Source organism: Bos mutus, chromosome 14 (assembly GCF_027580195.1).
Source record: "Bos mutus isolate GX-2022 chromosome 14, NWIPB_WYAK_1.1, whole genome shotgun sequence".
Lineage (NCBI taxonomy): Eukaryota > Metazoa > Chordata > Mammalia > Artiodactyla > Bovidae > Bos > Bos mutus.
In genome coordinates this window covers 55,244,455-55,267,701 of record NC_091630.1, presented here as the reverse complement: position 1 = coordinate 55,267,701, position 23,247 = coordinate 55,244,455, and the positions used below count along the sequence as shown (strand labels likewise).

The 23,247-nt window shown below is 42.7% G+C and overlaps 1 protein-coding gene across 1 annotated transcript in view; it reads left to right on the top strand.

Moving 5' to 3' along the window:
• The window catches only part of CLVS1 (clavesin 1), a 158,208-nt gene that overhangs the window by 26,298 nt on the left and 108,663 nt on the right, over positions 1-23,247 (top strand). The window lies entirely within an intron of this gene.

Sequence of the window (23,247 nt, the reverse complement as noted above, 5' to 3'; positions counted from 1 at the left end):
CATCCTGGAGAAATTCCAGGCTTTAACCCAATTTGAGACTCATAATTCCCTCTGTGAGTAATAGGGCTCTGTTTTGTTATTATTTGATCTTTGTAGCTTTCACTGTAACTTCTAAAATGCTGTAGCATTTCCTACTTGTAATAACAGGGAAACAAATATGCTTTTTCAAAATGTTGTTGTTTAGTTGCTAAGTCGCGTCTGACTCTTCGTGACCCCATGGATTGTAGCCTGCCAAGTCTCCTTTGTTCATGGGATTTCCCAGGCAAGAATACTGGAGTGGGCTGCCATTTCCTTCTCCAGGGGATCTGCCCAGTCCAAGGATCGAACCCACATCTCCTGGACTGGCAGGAGGATTCTTTACCACTGAACCACCAGGGAATGAGAGGGTAGTAAAACATAGCATGTCCTAAATTTAGAGGCAGGAGCCAGTCTTAAAGCGTTTCCTTGTGGTTTTTTTTTTTTTTTTTGCATCATGCCTTTTCTTGCAAGAGGAATCCTTACCACTCCTGACTGAGGAGTAGAAGTGAGCATAGCTCCCGCTGTCCTGTCACCCAGATCTCTGTGGGATAACATGTGTGAGGGGAGGAGGGGAAAAGGTGGAAAGAGGAGACTGGGGGAAGTTAAAAGTTAATAATGTAGTGGTAACAATAACCTGACAGAATGATAAAGAACAGAAACCCAAGTCCTTAAAAATCAAGAGTAGCCTGGAACAGGGGTCTTCCAACTCTGGGATCAATGCCTGATGGTCTGAGGTGGAGCTGATGTAACAAAAAAAATAAGTGCACAATAAATGCAACGTACTTGAATCATCCTGAAACCATCGCCTACCTCCCCAGTCAGTGGAAAAATTGTCTTCTAGGAAACCAATCACTGGTGCCAAAAAGACTGGGGACTGCTGGCCTAGAAAAAAAAAAAGGTGGGAGATAACCAGGCGGGGGGAAAAAAGCTCATGAATCTGGAGGTTTGTCAAGTTGACAAAGGTGGTGCTGCTGCTAAGTCGCTTCAGTCGTGTCCGGCTCTGTGCGACCCTGAGACGGCAGCCCACCAGGCTCCCCGTCCCTGGGACTCTCCAGGCAAGAACACTGGAGTGGGCTGCCATTTTCTTCTCCAATGCATGCAAGTGAAAAGTGAAAGTGGAGTCTCTCAGTTGTGTCCGGCTCTGTGCGACCCTGAGACGGCAGCCCACCAGGCTCCCCGTCCTTGGGACTCTCCAGGCAAGAACACTGGAGTGGGCTGCCATTTTCTTCTCCAATGCATGCAAGTGAAAAGTGAAAGTGGAGTCTCTCAGTCGTGTCCGACTCAAGCGACCCCATGGACTGCAGCCTACCAGGCTCTTTCGTCCATGGGATTTTCCAGGCAAGAGTACTGGAGTGGGGTGCCATTGTTGTTAGTGCCAAATACAAGCCATCTAAGGAACTCGGTGTTGGAGAAGACTCTTGAGAGTCCCTTGGACTGCAAGGAGATCAAACCAGTTAATCCTAAAGGAAATCAACCCTGAATATTCATTAGAAGGACTGATGCTGAAGCTGAAGCCTCAATACTCTGACCACCTGAGGCGAAGAGCCGACTCACTGGAGAAGATACTGATGCTGGGAAAGACTGAAGGCAGGAGGAGAAGGAGGTAACAGAGGACAAGATGGTTGGATGGCATCACCTGACTCAATGGACATGAGTTTGAGCAAACTCCAGGAGACAGTGAAGGACAGGGAAGCCTGGCGTGCTGCAGTCCATGGGGTCACAAACAGTCAGACACAACTGAACAACAACAACCAGGAATAGTAAAAGAATGAATATACTCTACAGTAGCAAAAAGGAAACAATAAATTAAAACCAAACAAATCTCCTGCATCCAAAAACACAGAGTTGAATAGAGTACGGCAAAAGAGTAATTTGGAAAATGTAAAATGAATTCCATATGAGCCTTTGTGGATAAATGAAGGTTCCAGAATAAGAATTACATATCTTTCTCAGCTTCTGTTTCTCAAATAGAAAGGTCAGTAATTCAGAATTGGATTTTTGACTATAGTAGCTAACAAAGGCCATCCCCTCACCCAGACATCTCATGTTGACTGCAAGATCAAGTTGACTGCAAGATCAGGACTGGTGGCTCAATCCTTGTCTATCCCAACCTTTCCTGTCTCAAAGTCATGAACGCTTTGAAGCAGTAGGTTGGGCCCTGCTTCTGTCCTGGAGCATTCCAGGCACGTTTGTTTCAGAATGCTGTGCCACAAGGAGTGAGCTAGGCAATAATTTCCTCTTGTGATGAGCTCCTGTCTGGTACCCACTGGGTTTGCCGTATCCTTCTGGTTCCTGTTCACCCTACGATCGCCTTCTGCATGTGGTGCCCATTTCCAGTTGGCGCTCTCCCATTCCTCTCCCTCTGACTCACACAGGCTGCTTCAAATGCCCTTCCCCCTCCATGCTCCCTGCACATCCAGACACCACAGCACCTGGCGTGTTTCAGAGACTTCTGCTGCTGTGTCCCGCCTTTCAGATCAGCCCCATCTGACCCGATGGGGTCAGATTATCTGTGATGTGAGCTGGCTTAAGTGTCTTCACATATAGCCATTTAGTCTGCAAAAGAGATGTGCAGAGTGTGCCATTGTGGTCTTTATTTTCAACATGAGAGAACTAAAGGCCAGAATCATTAAATAACCCACCCCAGGTCATACAGGTAAGCAAGCAGCCAAGCTAGCCTCTATATTCTGGTTTGTGTGACATTTAGAGCTTACTTGTTCTACCACCTCACACAGACTACTAGAGAATATTTACTCTAGGGTTTTTACTCTATTTACTCTATTTTAATATTTACTCTATTTTAAAAATGATGATAAAGAAAGAAAAGATTGCAAAAATGGATTTTCCTGAGCTCATACGAGTAGTCAGTGGTAGAACTGATTTTAAAAAGATCTCCCTCCCAGACAAGTAACCGGCTGCAGGAACCTTGAGATTTGACACTGTAAAATGGAGCAATTTCGTCCATTTTCAGCATCTCTGCATTTCCTCAGGAAGAAGTCCATGACCCATGAAGCCCAGTACAACCCATCTTTTCTCACCTCACTTTTTATCCTGATAATGCTGGGCACGGAGCCTCTATTTCTGCAAATATCTCAATGGATTGAATTGTTTTGGGTTAGGGAAAAATTTTAAGGCTCTATACTTCTTTATTTCTGAATGGGGAAATAGGGAGGAAAAAGACTATAATTTGCCAAGCGTCTACCATCCCAGACACTGTAATAGGCACCTTTAAATTGACCAGTGGTTCTCAAACTTGAAGATACATCTGAATCTCCTGTAATGGGCTGTGAAAATCAAACCCTGATGGGCCTCCCTCCCAGAGGTTCAAGCTCAGTAGGCTTAGACTGGTGTCTGAAAACTTGCAGTCTTTTTTTGGGGGGGATATGGATAATTTTTAAACTCTTTGTTGAATGTGTTACACTATTGCTTCTGTATTATACTTTGGGTTTTTTTTGGCCATGAGACATGTAGGACCTTAGCTCTCCACCAGAGATCGAACCCACAACCCCTGCACTGAAAGGCGAAGTCTTGACCAGCAGACAACCAGGGAAGTCCCAGAACTTGCATTTCTAGGAAATCCCCACACTTTGAGGACCTCTAATATTGGCTGATATTTATCTTAATCCTCTCAATGAACCCAGAAGATACTATGATCCTCTTCACTTTATAGAAGAGGAACTTGTGATTCAGATATGTTGGGTCAGTTCCTAAGATTACCCAATTAAATAAGGACACAGGATCCTAGCACAGAACTTTCTGGTTCCCAACCTGTGTCTTTGCTCTTTCAAATATCCTACTCTACCATAATCAGCAGGTTTTCCCAAGGAGCCGCCTTCCTTCCTGCTGAAAGAGCGACACGCTGGTCACTTGAGCTGAGATCCAGAGAGGGAAACACTCAACACTTAGATCCAGTTAGGGTCTCATCACAGCCAGCTTACCCTTCCTTGCTCTCCCTCCTGGGTCACAGGGTTTGGCGACAAAAGGAAATGCTGTGTGTGTGTGTGTGTGTGTGTGTGCGTGTGTTTATTTTGAGGGGCTTAGTCTTTCACTTTTCACTTTCATGCATTGGAGAAGGAAATGGAAACCCACTCCAGTGTTCTTGCCTGGAGAATCCCAGGGACAGGGAAGCCTGGTGGGCTGCCATCTATGGGGTCGTATGGAGTCGGACACGACTGAAGCGACTTAGCAGCAGCAGCAGCAGGCTGCTTTAAGGGCTGACCCAGGTGGTGCTAGTGGTAAAGAACCCGCCTGCGAATGCAGGAGAACTAAGAGACCTGGGTTCAATCCCTGGGTTGGGAAGATCCCCTGGAGGAGGGCATAGCAACCCACTCCAGTATTCTTGCCTGGAGAGTCCCCATGGACAGAGGAGCCTGGAGGGCCACAGTCCATGGGGTCACAAAGAATCGGACATGACTGAGCAACTAAGCACGTCATGCTGCTTTAGAGATGGGGACGAGAGAATGGTGGAGAGTGGGGCACCCCTCGAGGGGTCAGCAGGAGTTGCTGTCACGGGGCGCCTCTACCCTCTCCTTACCCTCTATTAGTGGACACAAGGGGATGGTGGTGACCCAGGGAAAGGTGACATCTCTCGCCCCACAGCAACCTGAGCCCTGTGAACAGTCAGTCAGGTGGACGGAGCAGAAAGGCAGAGGATCCAGGCATCAGCTCGAAGGTACTAGGACTTCTGTTAAGGAGGCAAGAGGTCTTTACATTGGAGCAACTAGGAATAGGTGTGTGCCTGATCACCTGTGGGGAGTTATCAGTCCCCGGTGAGGCACTCAAGCAGTCCATACAGAGCCAGACCTGTGACCTGTGACCTGTGTCTAAGGAAGGTCACTGGGTCACATGTCCCTCAGAGGACACTGACTGAAGGACCCCAGAACTCAAATATTTAGCCTGGATCTCATCAGCAACAGCAGTTCAGGAGCGCATACCAAAGACAAGCTGATGAAGTATTAGAAGAAAGACAGAGAAAGAAAGGGAGAAGGAAGAGAGATAAATAATGAAGGAGACAAGGAAGGGAGGGACCGGGAGAGGAAAAGAGGGAAGAAGAAAGAAAAGGAACTCGGCTACTTTTCTAGCAGGGATGTGTACATTTTCAATCTGGATGAATTTCAATATCCTATTGTTGAAAGTAAATGGAAATTTTGTTTCTGAATAATCTCTTTTTTAACTGTTTCAATACTTGTTAAACTCTGAGGCAGAATATTTTCAGGTTGGCAATTTGGGGGCTGGGAAGACACTTTGTATTTCCTGGGTTTTGCTTTGTTCTGTTTTGTAACCAGGTGTCCATTCTGCCAGCTCAGAGCGAACATCACAGGCAGGATGCAGGCACTGAAGACAATGGCCTTCTCTTAAAAGTATTGTTGGTACAAACACATGCCTTTAAAATGCACTTAGAAGAATAAGTTATGGCCAGAAGGTAAACAATAGAAAACATTTCCTCTTCGGCTTGTTGATGGTTTTGGCGTTTGTCATTCTAGCCCACATCACGATGATTTCTATTCCACTCGTTGCTAAGCCCATCTATCTGTTTAGAGGGAACCAGGTGTAAAGACTGCCAGGATTAAACTGGACAGAGGCGTGAAGCTGTTAAAGATAATAGACCTGTGTTAAACCCGTGAGTGAGTGGAAGGTCCTCTGTCCGAGGCCCTGTGCTCATTGTCCTCCATGGGCCATTTTCCACACATACAATGTGTTCACAGCTGGCTGGCAGTTCTCTTTTGGGGCCTTTGTGAATATGCATGTGCCAAATCACAGGCCTGGCTCCCAAGCTGGGAACCCACATCCGTGCTCGTTTCCTCCAGCATCTCTCAGGAGGGTCCCTCATCAACTCTGCACCCGCCATCTGGTATTGTTGGGGTGGCCAGCTCCCCAAGCACTGCACGCCTCTGTGAATTACAATCCAGGCGGATTTAAGTGTCACTAAGACTGACTTTTCCCTAGGGTTTAGAATTTTGTTTCAGATAAAATAGTATACACAGGAGACAGTCTGGCAGTATTTTCCACCTTTTAAGGTTGGAGGCCAAAGCCAAGGTTGTACCAACAGGTTTTGATAAAGCTACCAGAATCAAATTGATGGCTTTGAAGGGAATTTTAAGAAGACTTGAGTGTGAAGGCCCCTTAGTGAAAACAGCTGCTGTTTCCTCTCTTTGAATGGGGGCTGAGTTCAGTGCTGTATATCCCAGAGGGCTTTTAATACTGTGCATCTTAAGAAAGGCAGATTGAAAGAGTCATGAAAATGTGTTACTTGGCTTTCCAGTGGAAAGTGACAGAATTTCTAACTTTCAGTTGCACGCATGCTAAGTCACTTTAGTCATGTCAGACTCTTTGTGACCCCATGGACTGTAGCCCACCAGTCTCCTCTGTCCATAGAATTCTCCAGGCAAGGATACTGGAGTGGGTTGCCATGCCCATTTCCAGGGGATCGTCCCAACCCAGGGATCAAACTTGCATCTCCTATGGCTCCTACGTTGCAGCTGGATTCTTTACTGCTGAGCCACCAGGGAAGTCCCCAACCTTCAGTTACCCACCTCCCCAAACCCCAGATTCTTAAGGGGTATTTTTAATGAAAGTGTCAGGTGGTCATTAACTCTGTTAGCTTCAGTGGTGAACTGGACTGCACTTGTCTTTCCTCCTTGGATGTCCAGCAGGTTCCACTTATTAGCACCCTCTTCCTCATGCCCAGGTCTCACCCTGACTCCATTCTGCCCCTTGTAGAGGGGAAAGAACTCTCCTCCCCAACCAGAAGGGAGCTCAGGGCTCTTCTGATAGCATCACTGGCCTGGTGGGAGGAGAGTGAAGAGAGCAGACCAGAGTCCTGCTAAGAGGAGAGGACTCTGCCTCAGACTCAACATGGGGAGGTCTTAGCTCCTCTGTGACTTGGCCATTGAAGTCTGGTGTCAGCATGTACTGCCAACACCTGCACTACACCAAGCTCCCTGGACTACCTGCCCGCCTTGCTTGGCATCCTGTTCACCACTGCACTTACCATGGGATACCTACTGTTTGGTTTTCTTCTCGGTCCCCTGAATGGTCAACTTGCAAGCCAAAGATGTACTACCTTCAATTCTATTGTACCTGCATCAGGTATAATGCACAGCACACAGAATTCAGTTACCCTTTGCTGAAAAAATGGGTAATATTTAGTGCATCTTTTCAAAGCTAATTCTCTCACCTAAATCCTAGGAATTTGGCATTCTCCTTCTGATGATACAGATAAGGAACTCGAGTCACAGAGAAATGAAAAAACAACAAGCTTGGCCAAGTCAAGATGATAAATTCAGATACAACATTCAACCCTGCTGTCGGGCTCCAGAGCTTCCAACATAAACCACCACGGCCACACGTCCCAAGGACCATCCAGGGCACAGCAAAAGATTAATCTCTTTAATTCAGTAGGACCAGGTGGAGCATAGAGCTCAGCATATGCTGGTGGGGTTAGACTCTGATTCCAGGAAACGGAGCAAACTAGCTCTGCTGGTAAACCTCTGCCTCCTCTTTGACCCCACAGCAATCTCCTCTCTTCCCCCCAATTCTGGCATCTTGCAGTACAGACCATAGAATGTGCAGCTGGCCTTCTATCTCAGCTGTTCTAGAGTCAAGCATCAGGTCATACACGGGGGTTCTCCATAAATGAATGAATAAATGAATATCCAATGGGATCTGAGATGCTTCTTCCTTTGTTGAACAACCAGCTTTAATATGTTCCTTGGTTCCAATATTTGCCTTGACTTTTTATCCACAAGACATATTTTCATAAGCACTCATCTTTTTTTCTCCTGCTTAAATTGAAGTTTTGCAAAAGGCATATCATTTGGGGTCTGAACTACTTAAGAAAAAGTGCTATCCTAGAAAGAATGAAAGAGTACCATATGAAATGGATAATATGGAAAATTACATCTGCATCTGTGTGACCCACTGTTATCAAAAGGCAGGTGTGTATTTTGTTGGCTTAGAATTGTTCATCTGCTCCTGTGCAGTGTCTCTTTAGTTGTAATTTTCTAACCGATCATATTGAAGGTTTTTGAATAAAAACAAATCCTTTTATTAACCTATATTAAAGAGTGCATTGCTGCACAAGAGCAATGTGCCTGACAGTCACATACCAGAGCCAGGATGAAGCAAGATCCACTTTGTTTTTCAAGACTATGTGCCCCACGGGCTTCCCAAGTGGTGCTAGTGGTAAAGACTGCCAATGCAGGAGACATGAGAGACACGGGCTCAATCCCTGGGTCAGGGAGATTCCTCTGAAGGAGGGCATGGCAACCCACTCCAGTATTCTTGCTTGGAGAATTCTCTGGAAAGAGGAGCCTGGCGGGCTACAGTCCATGGGGTCACAAAGAGTCAGACATGACTGAAGCAACTTAGAATGCATGCATGTGCCCCATACACTTATCAACCACATTTTTTATTATAATTCTTATAATTGTATTTTTTCCATTACTGACAATAACCCTTATGAAAATTATGATAAAATTGCACTTGCATTTTAATTTTTATTCTCAAAGCAAAGACTAGGCTGACATTGCACTGCTCAAGACACTTCACATGAGTGCCCCACACTAGATGCTCTGACAGACCGAAGTTCACTCAGAAAGATCACAGAGCATGTGGGGGACATGCACTTCTAAAAGCAAGAGCTGGGACTTCCCTGGGAATCCAGTGGTAACACTTTGCCTTCCAATGCTGGGGGTGCAGGTTCCATCCCTGGTGAGTGAGCTGAGATCCCACATGCCTCGAGGCCAAAAAACCAAAACATAAAACAGAAGCGATATTGTAACAAATTCAATAAAGACTTAAAAAAAATTCTTAAAAAAAACAGGTGTAAAAATATTAAGATAGACTTCTGCTGCTGCTGCTAAGTCACTTCAGTAGTGTCCAACTCTGTGCGACCCCATAGATGGCAGCCCACCAGGCTCTGCCGTCCCTGGGATTCTCCAGGCAAGAAAACTGGAGTGGGTTGCCATTTCCTTCTCCAATGCATGAAAGTGAAAAGTGCAAGTGAAGATAGACCTCAGATATATGCAAAATGTTTTCCCCTAGAACACAAGTGAAAAATAGACAGGCTTTTCTATAATATTTCTTTAAAAAAAACAAAGAATTAGCCTCCATAAGTTAAACTTTCACAATGGATGAATCACCAGTTGGTGAGGTTAAATGAAACACTTCTGGCCTTTTAGCAAGTTCCAAACACAACACAGGTGTGTATGACACTGCCTGTGTCTTTTAAGCCGCATGGAGATAACCTCCGAACTGCATCATTGAGGCACCTGGTCTTTTTGCCAGTCAAGAAATGTTTTAAGAAAGATTTAACTTTATCTGCTGTATAGACTAATATGTCTGTGGGGTAGTAAATGAACAAAAATCGCATTAAACTGTGGCTTCCCCTAATCCTTCTCCATAGGGTTTCTGACCATGGAAGAGAAATCAGGAGGCCATGCTTCATTTAGCATCCCTCACTTGATACTTTTTCTTTACTTCTTCTATTTCCCAAGTGAGCTATGTCTCCTGCAAGCCTGTGTATGTGGCAGTGTCTGATGTTGTATCGGAACACGCTTTTCTCCTTATGGTAAAGTACGATGCTAATGCATTGCGGGAGTGAACGACTTCAATAAGCCGTTAGTACACTTTTGGTTCCTGAATGGTAGTTTTTATTGCTCTGAAGATAAGCTAATGGTGTAATCAGCCGTCTTGTTAGAAGTACACACACATACAAACAATTGTCAGTCCTCAGACAGCTTAGAAAATGCATATTCTTCTTTACCCTCCTCTTATTGTTTTTATTTATATGCATTGATATCGAAGGTAAAGCAAAAGTGAACAAAGCCATCACCGTGCTGAGTAGGGGAAACGAAGCTGAGAGATTCCTGGTCCACGTGGCAGTGACGGTAGCAAAGCTACGGGGCATCTGTAATTTTTTGTGAAGGCTTTCTCCCTTCTGTCTGCCTGTGCAGCCAAATGGAAATGGAGCACTGCTTGCCTGGTGGGCTGCCACAGTGGGCAGATGGAAATTTCTAGAAAAGTTTAGGCTGCATGAAGGGGTTGGTAGGGAATGAATGCATGTCCTCATCTGTTCCAGAAAGAAGCGGTTTGATCAAGGTGGGGGTTTCATCAATACAGTAAGTCCTCTAACTATAAACGAGTTCTGTTCTGAGAGTGCATTTAAGTCCAATTTGTTTGTAAGTCCAACAAAGTTAGCCTAAGTCCCGAACTAACACAACCAGCTATATAGTACTGTACTGCAATTGGTTTATAACACTTTTCACACAAATGATCTGCAAAAAACAAAGAAAAAGTAAAGAAAATGTTTTCAGTCTTACACATGGCAGTGCCTTGAGAAGAACAGTAGTACCAGCTACGTCACTGCTGCTTTTAGGCTTGCTTCTGGACATCCTGGGCTTGAAATAAAGACACTGGACTACTGTCCTCTATACACTACTGTAAAGTATGCTGTGACGTGCTAAGTCACTTCAGTCATGTCCGACTCTTTGTACCCCATGGATCTTTGCCCACCACCCTCCTCTGTCCATGGAATTTCCCAGGCAATAATATTGGAGTGGGTTGCCATACTCTTTCAGGGGATCTTCCCCACCCAGGGATCGAACCTGAGTCTCCTGCAGAAGCCACCAAGGAAGCCCTGGTGGGCAAATATCACCCCATACTGCTGAATGTGATTAAAGGAGATAGAAACTTCCAGCTCTTTCCTCTGGGAATGTTCTTATGAGCCAGAACTAGAAATATCCTCCTTGTGCCTTGACTAATAGAAGAGGAATGGGTAATAACTCATTAATTTGTAGCAGACAAGGATCAAAGCAAGAGGGAAATGTTGAGATAAAACTTTCCAGAGCCTGGGCATTTAAATGCTTTACTCTGGAAATTAAACTGCTGATATTTCTAAGCAGTCCCTTATAATCTCTGATATTTTGTTAAGATAAAGATAGTCGATGAAATCCTCCTATGGCAAAATCCCAAGTCCTAAAATGTACTTTCTCTTTGTGTGAGTATTTTAAATACATAAATTATGTGTCTACATACATATGCATTGCATTTTCCAAATTTTCTTCTGCTATTCAGAGCAGGATATTTTGGATTTACATTGAAGATAAATGTATGTTGATGTTTTACAGTATCTCCTGCAGTGTAGCTACTGTTAAGTGGCAGCAATAAATAATAACCACCGGCTCTAATTGCTTAGAGAATTGCCAAGTGATAATCTGTGATGTAATTAAGTAAAAGAAACCAATGTTGTCTTTAACCACCTCCATAAAATAATTCCCTAGAGAAGTGTCAGAGCTTCCATGAGTAAGGTTCCCTTACAGAGTAAAATTAACCCTCCAAGCACACTGTCCCTCAGCCAGGAAAAGTCAGCCAGGCCCTGTGTTGATTTTAATGCTGTTCAATGAACTATTAATATGTGGAGCCTCTGAACATTTCAAAACTTACCTTTTGTTTTGCTTCTGATTCCCAGAAATCAGCAGGATGAAAATACAAGCCTGCGTTTTCACCAGGCTTAGTGAGGAGCCACTGGTTTGTAAAGAGAGTTCAGGGAGAGGGTTTGCCACTCTTTCGCCTCCAGTGTGTGTGTGTTTAGTCACCAAGTCATGTCTGACTCTTTGTGACCCCATGAACTGCAGCCTGCCAGCTCCTCTGTCCATTGGATTTCCCAGGCAAGAATACTGGAGTGGGTTGCCATTTCCTTCTCCAGACAATCTTCCCAACCCAGGGATCGAACCCCACATCTCCTGCATTACAGGCAGCTTCTTTGCCATTTGAGCAGCTTCTTTACCATTTGAACCAGGGAAACTCCTATGGTGGCTCCATGACCCACGTCAATTGGACTGGGCTGGGGCCCAGGGAATGTGCAGGGGGGCCCTCTCTGGGAGAACTCTAGGAATCCCCACAACTCTATTCTGATATGTCTGGTCCTGTCAAGTAAATATCATAGGTAAATCACTCAGGTCCCATCTATCTTCTGAAACCTTTCAAAATGGGATTTTTCTGCTGAAGTGAAGCACGTGTTCAGTTCTGGAAGACTAGCAGGTGGGGTCTGCAAAAGGCTTGTCCCCTCTGGACACAAAATATGTTTATTTCAGCTTCAGAAGGATGACCAAACTGCTTATTGTTACTGCAATTTGTGAGCCATCACATTATAGGAGTTGATCAAGATAAAAAATTCTTCCTAGGAAATTTACCTTATTGGAGCCAAAACTCAGAGATGGTGTTAATAGTGGTAAAGGGTCTTCCTGAGGCTGAGAGCTGTGATGGTCATGGGAACCTTATCTCTCTCTGAGAATCCAATGCCCTTGAGGTGTCTTGAGAAGGTTGAAAAGTGGAAGTGTGATAGCCAGATAGAGAGATATCTATCTGGAAATCAGCCAACAAGTGGTATTTCTGTCAGAGTTGATTATAAAGCTATCCCGAATATAACATCTATGAAAATAAGCCTTTCCTTTCCATTATATAATGATTTCCTGTAGCTCTATCCTTTTAATCTTTCATGCACTTGATTGCTTGTTGTTTCAAAAGTGTATGATTAAGAAGGCTAGAATTTTCAAAAGGGAAAAAACCAACTTTGAAAACTTCAATGAGATTGCAGCCTCTCTAAATTCAATCAGTCTGTAATAAAGCTTCTGATGTAAAGTACCCATGTTTTTCAGGGCTGAGACTCCCAGTTATAGACAACTAATTTTAGAGTCTTTGGACTTCTCTTGGTTTTAAGCCTTGGGACTTCTCTTGCTTTCCTGCCAGGATATATTGATCTCTTTATTAAATACAGAGGTTTGGAGTTTTTGTTAGAGATGGGCAATTTTATGAATTAATTAAAATTATGAGATGCTGTATACTTTCAACTCAAGTCACAGGTGTACCTTCCATGAAACGTAACATCTATAGAGTTGTTTTCGTAATGCACTATTTAATTCGAACTGTCTTACACACTATTATCAGAGTTTATGATTTCAAAAAGGAATCTCTTGATTGCAAGAGTGATTGCAGCATATCACCCAGAAGGAAGGACCTCAGAAGGGCAAAATCATTCAAGGCCATGTAGTACCACGGGATGCATATTTTCCTAAAATGCCTCCTCACCTTATTGTCCAATGTCTTATCTTGAAAGTGATGTTATGGCTCTAAGAGCCAGACAGAGGAAAGAATATTCCATTTTAAGCAGTGGCTAGTATATTACCATGAACTCCATGCGAGATCTAGAAATGTCAACTGAATTCCATTGTAAGTAAGAGAAATGTATCCATTCACAGCCATCCACCCACATCAGAGGAGACCTTGCATTTAAGCTGATACAGACAAAGCTCCATGTCTAGTATTAAGTGCTCTTTTGCATTTTGGAGACTCTTCCTAGCTTTTACTTTTCTGAAGCTCCTCAGCCAAAGGAGTTACCAGAATAGACAAGCATGAAATTAATTTTTCATAGTCATTTAGTAATAGATGGAATGCTCATAGCTCACTTCCATCAGAGTGGTTTCTTCCTTCTGTGGCTGCTGCTCCCTATGGATGCTGGCCCAATCCCCATCTAGAGAGCTAATGAAATAAACCTCTTCCATGCTTGCATTTCAGGCTGTCTTAAAGTGGTATTTTGGGATCAATTCTTTCCCAATGGACTAAGAATCTTGTGGTATACCAGACTTCCTATCTGTAAGCATCCATCTAGCATTTATTATTAACTGTTCAAGACTGTAATTCACTTATTGCCCACACTAGGTGAATGCAGTCATGGCCCTCCCTTAAACCAAAATTAATCTTAAGGCTTAGTTTTCTTTTCCATTCTTTTTAAAAAATAATTTTAATTATTTCTTTTTGGCTGCGCTGGATCTTTGCTGCCACATGAGGGTTTTCTGTGGTTGCAGTGAGCAGAGGATACTCTCTAGTAGCGGTATGAGAGCTTCCCATTGCAGTGGTTTGTCTTGTTGTATAGTAGAGGCTCTAGGGCACACGGGCTTCAGCAGTTGTGGTGCTCAGGCTTAGCTGTCCCATGGCATGTGGAATCTTCCCAGACCAGTTACTGAACTGGTGTCCCCTGCACTGCGAGGTGGATTCTTAACCAATGGACCACCCGGGAAGCCCCTCCCATTCTTGTACCCCACAGTACTTAGTAGCATATTATTTTATAAAATATGAGCCATGATGGAAAAAGGACTTAAGGACATACATGTGACATCACTACTTCTAACAATGAGCATGAGAGGCATTGCAGAGGAAGAAAATTTACCCACTGGTGCTTCCAGAGCGGGTTTTGACTATTTTCAGCATGTTGCAGTTTCCAGTGGCTTGATTGAGGGCTTCCCCAATGGCTCAGCAGGTAAAGAATCCTCCTGCAATGCAGGAGACATAGGAAACCTGCATTCGATCCCTAGGTCAAGAAGATCCCCTAGAGAAGGAAATGACAACCCAATCCAGTATTCTTCTCTGGAAAATCCCATGGACAGAGGAGCCCAGCAGGCTACAGTCTGTGGGGTCTCAAAGAGACGGATGTGACTGAGCAGAGACAGAGAAAGAGAATGGGTTGGTTTAACATTTGCCTTCATTCTTTTACTAAGAATCATTACTGAACATCTACTATGTGTAGGTACCAGTGATTTACAGGGGTTCAAAAACAAATAATGCACACTTCCAGCCCTGCTGGAGCTCACAGGCTGTCCTCTTTTGAAGAGAACAGGAAATGTTCTTTCTTGCAGACATGATTCTACTTCGGGTGATATTTCATCACTCATGTGGCAGGAATTCAGACCCCATACAACCATGCACTTCTAGGCACCCCCTTGACAGCCCCAAGGTCAAGTCATATTAATACTAATGATAATACTGTGTGTTGCTTTCTTGGGTGCTGGTTCTTACTATGTAAGAACTAGAAACAGCTACAGCAGCTCTGACTCACTTCCTACCCAGTAGAGCTCCTTTTACCTGTACTGGTATAACTGCCTTTCCTCTCTTTACCTCTATATCTAATCTGTAACTAAATTCTGGGTACTGTCCCTCATCAGTTCAGCTCAGTTCTGTTGCTCAGTTGCGTCTGACTCTTTGCAACCCCACTGACTGCAGCACGCTAGGCTTCCCTGTCCATCACCAATTCCAGGAGCTTGCTCAAACTCATGTCCATCAAGTCAGTGATGCCATCCAACCATCTCATCCTCTGTCATCCCCCTCTCCTCCTGCCTTCAGTCTTTCCCACCATCAGGGTCTTTTCCAATGGTCAGTTCTTTGCATCAGGTGGCCAAAGTGTTGGAGCTTCAGCTTCAGCATCAGTCCTTTCAGTGAATATTCAGGACTGATTTCCTTTAGGATGGACTGGTTGGATCTCCTTGCTGTCCATGGGACTCTCAAGAGTCTTCTCCAACACCAAAAGGTTTGAAAACATCATTTCTTAGGCACTCAGCTTTCTTTATGGTCCAACTCTCACATCCATGTATGTTGCTGCTAAGTCACTTCAGTCGTGTCCGGCTCTGTGCGACCCCATAGACGGCAGCCCACCAGGCTCCCCTGTCCCTGGGATTCTCCAGGCAAGAATTCTGGAGTGGGTTGCCATTTCCCTCTCCAATGTATGAAAGTGAAGAATGAAAGTGAAGTCGCTCAGTCATATCTGACTTGTAGCGACCCCATGGACTGCAGCCCACCAGGCTCCTCCGTCCATGGGATTTTCTAGGCAAGAGTACTGGAGTGGGGTGCCATTGCCTTCTCCCACATCCATATATAACTACTGGAAAAACCATAGCTTTGACTAGACGGACCTTTGTTGGCAAGTAATGTCTTGCTTTTTTAATACATTGTCTAGGTTGGTCATAGCTTTTCTTCCAAGGAGCAAGCATGTTTTAATTTCATGGCTCTTCTCATTTCTCTATCATTTCCATTCCACTCTCACTTACTATGCTGCACATGGCTCCCTTTAATTGGACTCTGTGTCTCTAGTCTCCTAGCTCCAAACCACATAATCCCTGTCACCAGTTCAAATCTTCCTAAAGTACAAACTTACAACCTCTGCATAAACAGCCAGTAGCTCTCCCAGCAAGCAGAATGAAGACGGATCACAACTCTAACCATATTTCTACATTCCTTTTCACTTGTCCCAAAGGCATGGGCAAACTTGCTGTTGCCCCCAAGATAATAGGCTCTATGCTCCCAGAACTTACTATTCACGTGGCCCCTTCTGCCCTTTCCCTTCTATGTCCAGAGTCCAAACTTTCCTTCCATTATAGCCCAATGGAAAATGTTCCCAAACGTCCCAGCCACAGGTGATCTCTTCTTATAAAGCTGAAGCACTCTGAAATTCCTATTACTTTCCACTTGATATCATATTCATTTACATAATAATGAATGCCAACATGACCATCATCAGCTCATTCTATGGACTAGAATGAGTCAGTTGCTCTGCCATGGCTTTGTGTACATTATCTCAAGTTATCATTACCAGGGAGGGAGGTGCTATCAAGCTCTTTTTAGAGATGAGAAAACTAAACTCAGAGAGACAAAATCACTTGTTAAGTTTATACAGAATAGCCAAGATTTGAATCAAAGTCTGCTAACTCCAAACCCTATGCTTCTAATGACTATGCTTCATTGCTTCCCATATATGTATTTTTTTAATGTCTTCTTTTAGTTTCCATTTCTATCTGAAATATAAAAATAATATCCTTTTATCTTTTACATCTGCCATAAAGTGAAATTTTGTCATACCTTTGAATAAATGCCTTCCTGGCTCCTTATCCAGTTCTAGGTACTTCAAAACTTTTAAAATAAAACACTGAGTGATACGAAATTTCATTAGCTGTTTAAGTGAGCAGATAGATGCATCTGATGTTAATTTCATTCTCTTCAGTTCTTGGGGAGGATTTAGAAGCACTTGGACCAAATGTAATAAAATATTGGTTTTATTTATTCAAACCATCTTTTCATTTAAAACAAAAATCTTCAATGGAGGCAACTCTAAAGATGAATTCATTGTGTGTACACCCACCCACACACACACACACACATATGCATACACACACATAGAACATTTATACACTTGCTCACCACAGAAACACTAATAAGAAAGAACCCTGGCACATTGGAATTCAAGAACTTTAGATTCAGTGTCATTTTTAATAATGGATTTGAACATTTTGCATTCTTGTGTCTATATCCTGAGATGGATAAGCCTGTCAAGACTGGTCTAAAGAAACAATCTCTCATCTTCATGCTTAACTTGGGCTTTACTGATGGTTCAGCAGGTACAGAATCCAACTGCAATGTAGGAGACACAGCAGACATGGGTTCAGTCCCAGGGTCAGGAAGATCCTTAGGATGAGGAAATGACAACCCACTCCAGTCTTCTTGCCTGAAAAATCCCATGGACAGAGCAGCCTGGCGGACTACAGTCCACAGGGTCACAAAGAGTCAGACATGACTGCCCAACTGAGCATGCACATTCTTCTTAATTAATCTGGGGCAGGGGAGTAAGATCACAGAGGTAGAATGTGGTTTTCATCACCATATCAAGGGTAATCAATATGATTTATCTCTGTTGTTGTTGATACCAGCCACCTGGCTTAGGAAGTGTGTGTTTGGGTTCTCCTGTAAAGTCACTCTTTCTCCCATTCCACACTGTACTCTTTGAAATAAAAGTCACTGTGCTCAGCCCACACTTCAGGAATGTGGCGCTATGTTCCACCCCCTTGGGGGTGGAGTAACTATATAAAGTACATTTGAAATTACAAAAAGCTGAGAGGATTTCACAACTCAAAGAGAATAAGATGAATAAGAAACAGGGAAAAGATGAGGAAATCCATATGAAGAAGCAAAGAAGTAAGGAATTCAAGCTAATAATCAATGAAGATATGGGGAGTCACACCCCTCAACGGGGATAAAGCCTCATGACCTGAGACACATTCCATTCAACTTTTTGCTGCCCACCCAGTTCCTCTAGAAAAATGAAGTATTCAAACATTTGGAAAGTATAGTGAATTCCAAAATTATTTTGCTTCTCTCCTGGGATCACCCTGTAAGTATAATAATTCTGCATTCATTATTATAAATGTTCTGGTCTTGAAAATGTATAAAATAGTTTTCAGATTTCCATGATTCAGTGTTTTCTTGGGAATGAATACAAGTGGATATGTAATGGAAGTGGTGCTAGCTCTCATTTACAGAGGAGTAAAATGAGAAAACTAAGATCATGGCATCTGGTCCCATCACTTCACGGCAAATAGATGATGAAACAGTGGAAACAGTGTCAGACTTTATTTTTCTGGGCTCCAAAATCACTGCAGATGGTGACTGCAGCCATGAAATTAAAAGATGTTTACTCCTTGGAAGGAAAGTTATGACCAACATAGGTAGCATATTTAAAAGTAGAGACATTACTTTGCCAACAAAGGTCCGTCTAGTCAAGGCTATGGTTTTTCCAGTGGTCATGTATGGATGTGAGAGTTGGACTGTGAAGAAAGCTGAGCACCAAAGAATTGATGCTTTTGAACTGTGGTGTTGGAGAAGACTCTTGAGAGTCCCTTGGACTGCAAGGAGATCCAACCAGTCAATCCTAAAGGAAATCAGTCTTGAATATTCATTGGAAGGACTGATGCTGAAGCTGAAACTCCAATACTTTGTCCACCTGGTATGAAGAACTGACTCATTTGAAAAGACCCCAATGCTAGGAAAAATTTAAGGGAGGAGGAGAAGGGGATGACATAGGATGAGATGATTGGATGGCATCACCAACTCAATGGACACGAGTATGAGTAAACTCATGGAGTTGGTGATTGACAGGGAGGCCTGGCATGCTGTAGTCCATGGGATCACAAAGAGTCAGACATGACTGAGTGACTGAACCGAACTGAACTGAAAATGAGATAGCACTTAAGTGATTGGCTAAAAATCTTCATAATCAATAATATTTATTTTCACTATTCAATGAGAAGGGCTGCCTTAAAAAACTCTCCAAAGATCTACTTCCTGTCAAATATAATAATTCTCCTTCATATTTCTGCTGCATTTGACTTGGTTAACTACCTACTGTCTGATATTGAGTAGCTGTTAATTTGTAACAAACCATTCTCAAACTTAGCGGCTTAAAAAAGCAATCGTTTATTGCTGCTCACACTTCTGTGGGGCAGCTAAAGTTTATCTAGGCTGAGGTCAGCTGGGTGGCTCTGCTTCTTTTGAAGATGTGCTAGGGGGCTAGGGAGTCATCCTTCTTGTCAGTCTAGGAATCTAGCTGTGGCATCTTTTTTTCCATGGCAATGGCAAAAAGTAAGAGAACAAATAACATCTGAGGTCTTTAAGAGCTAGGCCTGGAAGTGGTACACAGTCATTTCTGTCACATACAATCAGTTAAAGCAAGTCACATGGCCAAAGGGCAAGAAATACACTTTATTATCAATGAGGTCAACCACAAGCTAGTGGGTGGATGCTCAGATAAGTGAAGAATTGGAATCAGTAATGCAACCTATTATATCCTTACTTCCTGAAACACTATCCTCTCCCCCTTTTAAAAAACACATTAGTATTGTGATCCACTCACATTTTTTTTCCCTTAACCCTTTTTCTTCAACCTCAGTACTGCATGTAAGCTTCACAAAAAGGCTTAGCTTTCCTAAATTTCCTCATTCTCTCCATGCATGCACTCTTTCTAAAAAAGCTAATTCAGGATCAGACTCTCGAATTCCCTAATGGTCATCTGCAGTTTACCACTGGGCATCTCCACATTTTCCTGTGGAACTGCCTGTCACAACCTTTGGTCTATGCTCCACTTAAATCAATGTTTCTTTCCAATACAAGGCAGTATCTCTAAAGACTTGGGTCTTTAGATCATATATGATACGAATGCAAAAAAAAAAAAAAAAATCAAAGCCAATGAAAACTTACCCTACATTAATAGGAATTTGACATCTCTAAAATTTAGAAGACACTATATCTAAAAGAAGACGATAATGATGAGAACAGTATTAAACACCAATTCCTATGAGAAATGGTTAAAGTTATTAATTTTTTTCAATCCAGAGATTATATGGCACATTACAACCACCACGTTTAGATTATTTAGTGTGTGGTAGAGGAGGACCTGGGGCTTCCCAGGTAGCTCAGTGGTAAAGAATCTGCCTGCCAATGCAGGAGACTCGGGTTCAAGCCCTGGGTCTGGCAGATCCTCTAGAGGAGGAAATGGCAACCCACTCCGGTATTCTTGCCTGGGAAATCTCATGGACAGAGGTGGGCTGGACATAGGTGGACTGGTGGGCTACAGTCCATGGGGTCACAAAGAGTTGGAAACGACTTAATGACTAAACAACAACAACAGAAGGACCTGAGGGGTTGTTTTTGGTAGCGGAACACTCAGTGGTCAGATTTGGGGGAGGAAAAGTTTTGCTTGATATAAGGAAGACATTTGTAGTAAGAACTGTACAGACACAAAATGGGCTGCTACCTGTATTTTTCACATGTCACTCTTATTTCCTAAAATGCTTGTTCCTTTTCCCTCTTACCCAAAATCCTATTTACCCTTCAGGGATTATCCCAAGCTTTCATTCCTCTATAAATTCCGGATTACTCAAATTTTATTGATCTCTTTCAACTCATGTTTCTAATCTCTTACCCGACCACAATTAAATTAAGGGATCTTTGAAAGTAGAAATATGACATACTATTTCTTAACTTCAAGTATTAAGCAGAGCTCTCAGCTTATAATAGCCATTCAGCAAATTTTTGCTGGTTTGCTAGTTTTTTGTTTGTTTTTGTTTTATTTATGTATAGATGATTTACAATATTATGCTAATTTCAGTTGTACAACATAGTGACATGGTTTGGGGATTTTTTTGCAGATTATATTCCATTATAGATTATGACAAGATAATGGGTATAATTCTTTGTGCTATACAGTAAGATCCTTGATGTGAATCTATTTTATGTATAGTAGTTTGTATCTATTAATTCCATGGATCATCGAAAAAGCAAGAGAGTTCCAGAAAAACATCTATTTCTGCTTTATTGACTATGCCAAAGCCTTTGACTGTGTGGATCACAATAAACTGTGGAAAATTCTGAAAGAGCTGGGAATACCAGACCATCTGACCTGCCTCTTGAGAAATTTGTATGCAGGTCAGGAAGCAACAGTTAGAACTGGACATGGAACAACAGATTGGTTCCAAATAGGAAAAGGAGTACATCAAGGCTGTATATTGTCACCCTGCTTATTTAACTTCTATGCAGAGTACATCATGAGAAATGCTGGGATGGAAGAAGCACAAGCTGGAATCAAGATTGCTGGGAGAAATATCAATAACCTCAGATATGCAGATAACACAACCTTTTGGCAGAAAATGAAGAGGAACTAAAAAGCCTCTTGATGAAAGTGAAAGAGGAGAGTGAAAAAGTTGGCTTAAAGCTCAACATTCGGAAAACGAAGATCATGGCATCTGGTCCCATCGCTTCATGGGAAATAGATGGGGAAACAGTGGAAACAGTGTCAGACTTTATTTTTTGGGCTCCAAAATCACTGCAGATGGTGACTGCAGCCATGAAATTAAAAGATGTTTACTCCTTTGAAGGAAAGTTATGACCCACCTAGATAGCATATTCAAAAGCAGATATATTATTTTGCCAACAAAGGTCCATCTAGTCAAGGCTATGGTTTTTCCTGTGGTCATGTATGGATGTGAGAGTTGGACTGTGAAGAAGGCTGAGCGCCGAAGAATTGATGCTTTTGAACTGTGGTGTTGGAGAAGACTCTTGAGAGTCCCTTGGACTGCAAGGAGATCCAACCAGTCCATTCTGAAGGAGATCAGCCCTGGGATTTCTTTGGAAGGAATGATGCTAAAGCTGAAACTCCAGTACTTTGGCCACCTCATGCGAAGAGTTGACTCATTGGAAAAGACTCTGATGCTGGGAGGGATTGGGGGCAGGAGGAGAAGGGGACGACAGAGGATGAGATGGCTGGATGGCATCACTGACTCGATGGATGTGAGTTTGAGTGAACTCTGGGAGTTGGTGATGGAGAGGGAGGCCTGGCGTGCTGCGATTCATGGGGTCACAAAGAGTCGGACACGACTGAGCGACTGAACTGAACTAACTGAACTCCATATTTGATTACATATTTTCTGATTTAATAATCTGCAATATAATAATTTAATAATCTGCAATCATTAGATTTGATTAGAATTTGAATCAGATTGAAATGTTCAGGAATCTGATCATTTCACTTGGTTTCACAGTGGATGTGCTCAGTCGCTCAGTTGAGTCAGACTCTTTGCAGCCCTGTGGACTGCAGCCACTAGGTGCCTCTGCCTGTGGAAATTTCCAAACAAGAATCCTGGAGTGGGTGCTGTTTCCTATTCTAGAGGATCTTCTTAACCCAGGGACTGAATCCACGTCTCCTGTGTCTCCTGCATTGGCAGGTAGATTCTTCACCACTTTTGTGCAAAGCCCCACAAAAGGATACAGTTTCTGATTTTAATGATAGACTGAAGGAATAGATTTTGCCATTACTTAACATCCAGGCTTATATTTTTCAAAAAAAATTAAAACCCACTGAATTTAGAGATCCTTGAAGGTCTTGAATTTTTAGCACAAATAATTTGTTTGGCGAATTAGCAAAATCTGCCATCATTTCTTTGTATCTGGAAATTATTTAAAACAAAAATCAACTGGTGACTGAGAATATATGATGTGGAAGAACACACGCAGTGCTAGAGAATTGTAACTCCAGTCTGTAGTCAGGTCTCCCTGTTGTCATAGTTACCAATGTACTCCAAGCAGACTCCTTCCTGAATCACACTGCAAACCTTCAATGAAAATAAATGACTCTTCAAGCTTTATTTTTCTCTATCCATGAATTGAGCCTACAAAATAGCATGGATCACATGGGTTTTTTTTTTTTTTACATTTTGAGCAAGATATTCAACATACAAAAGGAATAAGAGGTTTAATCAAAACAAGTGCCTCTGATGAAGGTCTTACCTCATTTGCTCAGCAATATTCATTAAGTAAGTAGGTTTTGGGGACACAACTACAATCATGGCCCAGGATGGAGAGAAAAATAAGAGACGCATTTCAATGAAATGCAATCAGCATTGCACTGGAAGCAGAAAACAGAGATTCGTGGAAACACAAAAGAGAGACACCTCATAAAGTTTGGACTACAGGTGCAGTCAGATCAAAAGGAGGTTCCATCCTGTGATTCTCAGTGTTTTGTTCTTATGAAGTTTATTTATCTGGGGGGATGGTGGTGGTGAATAGATTTTATTTTTT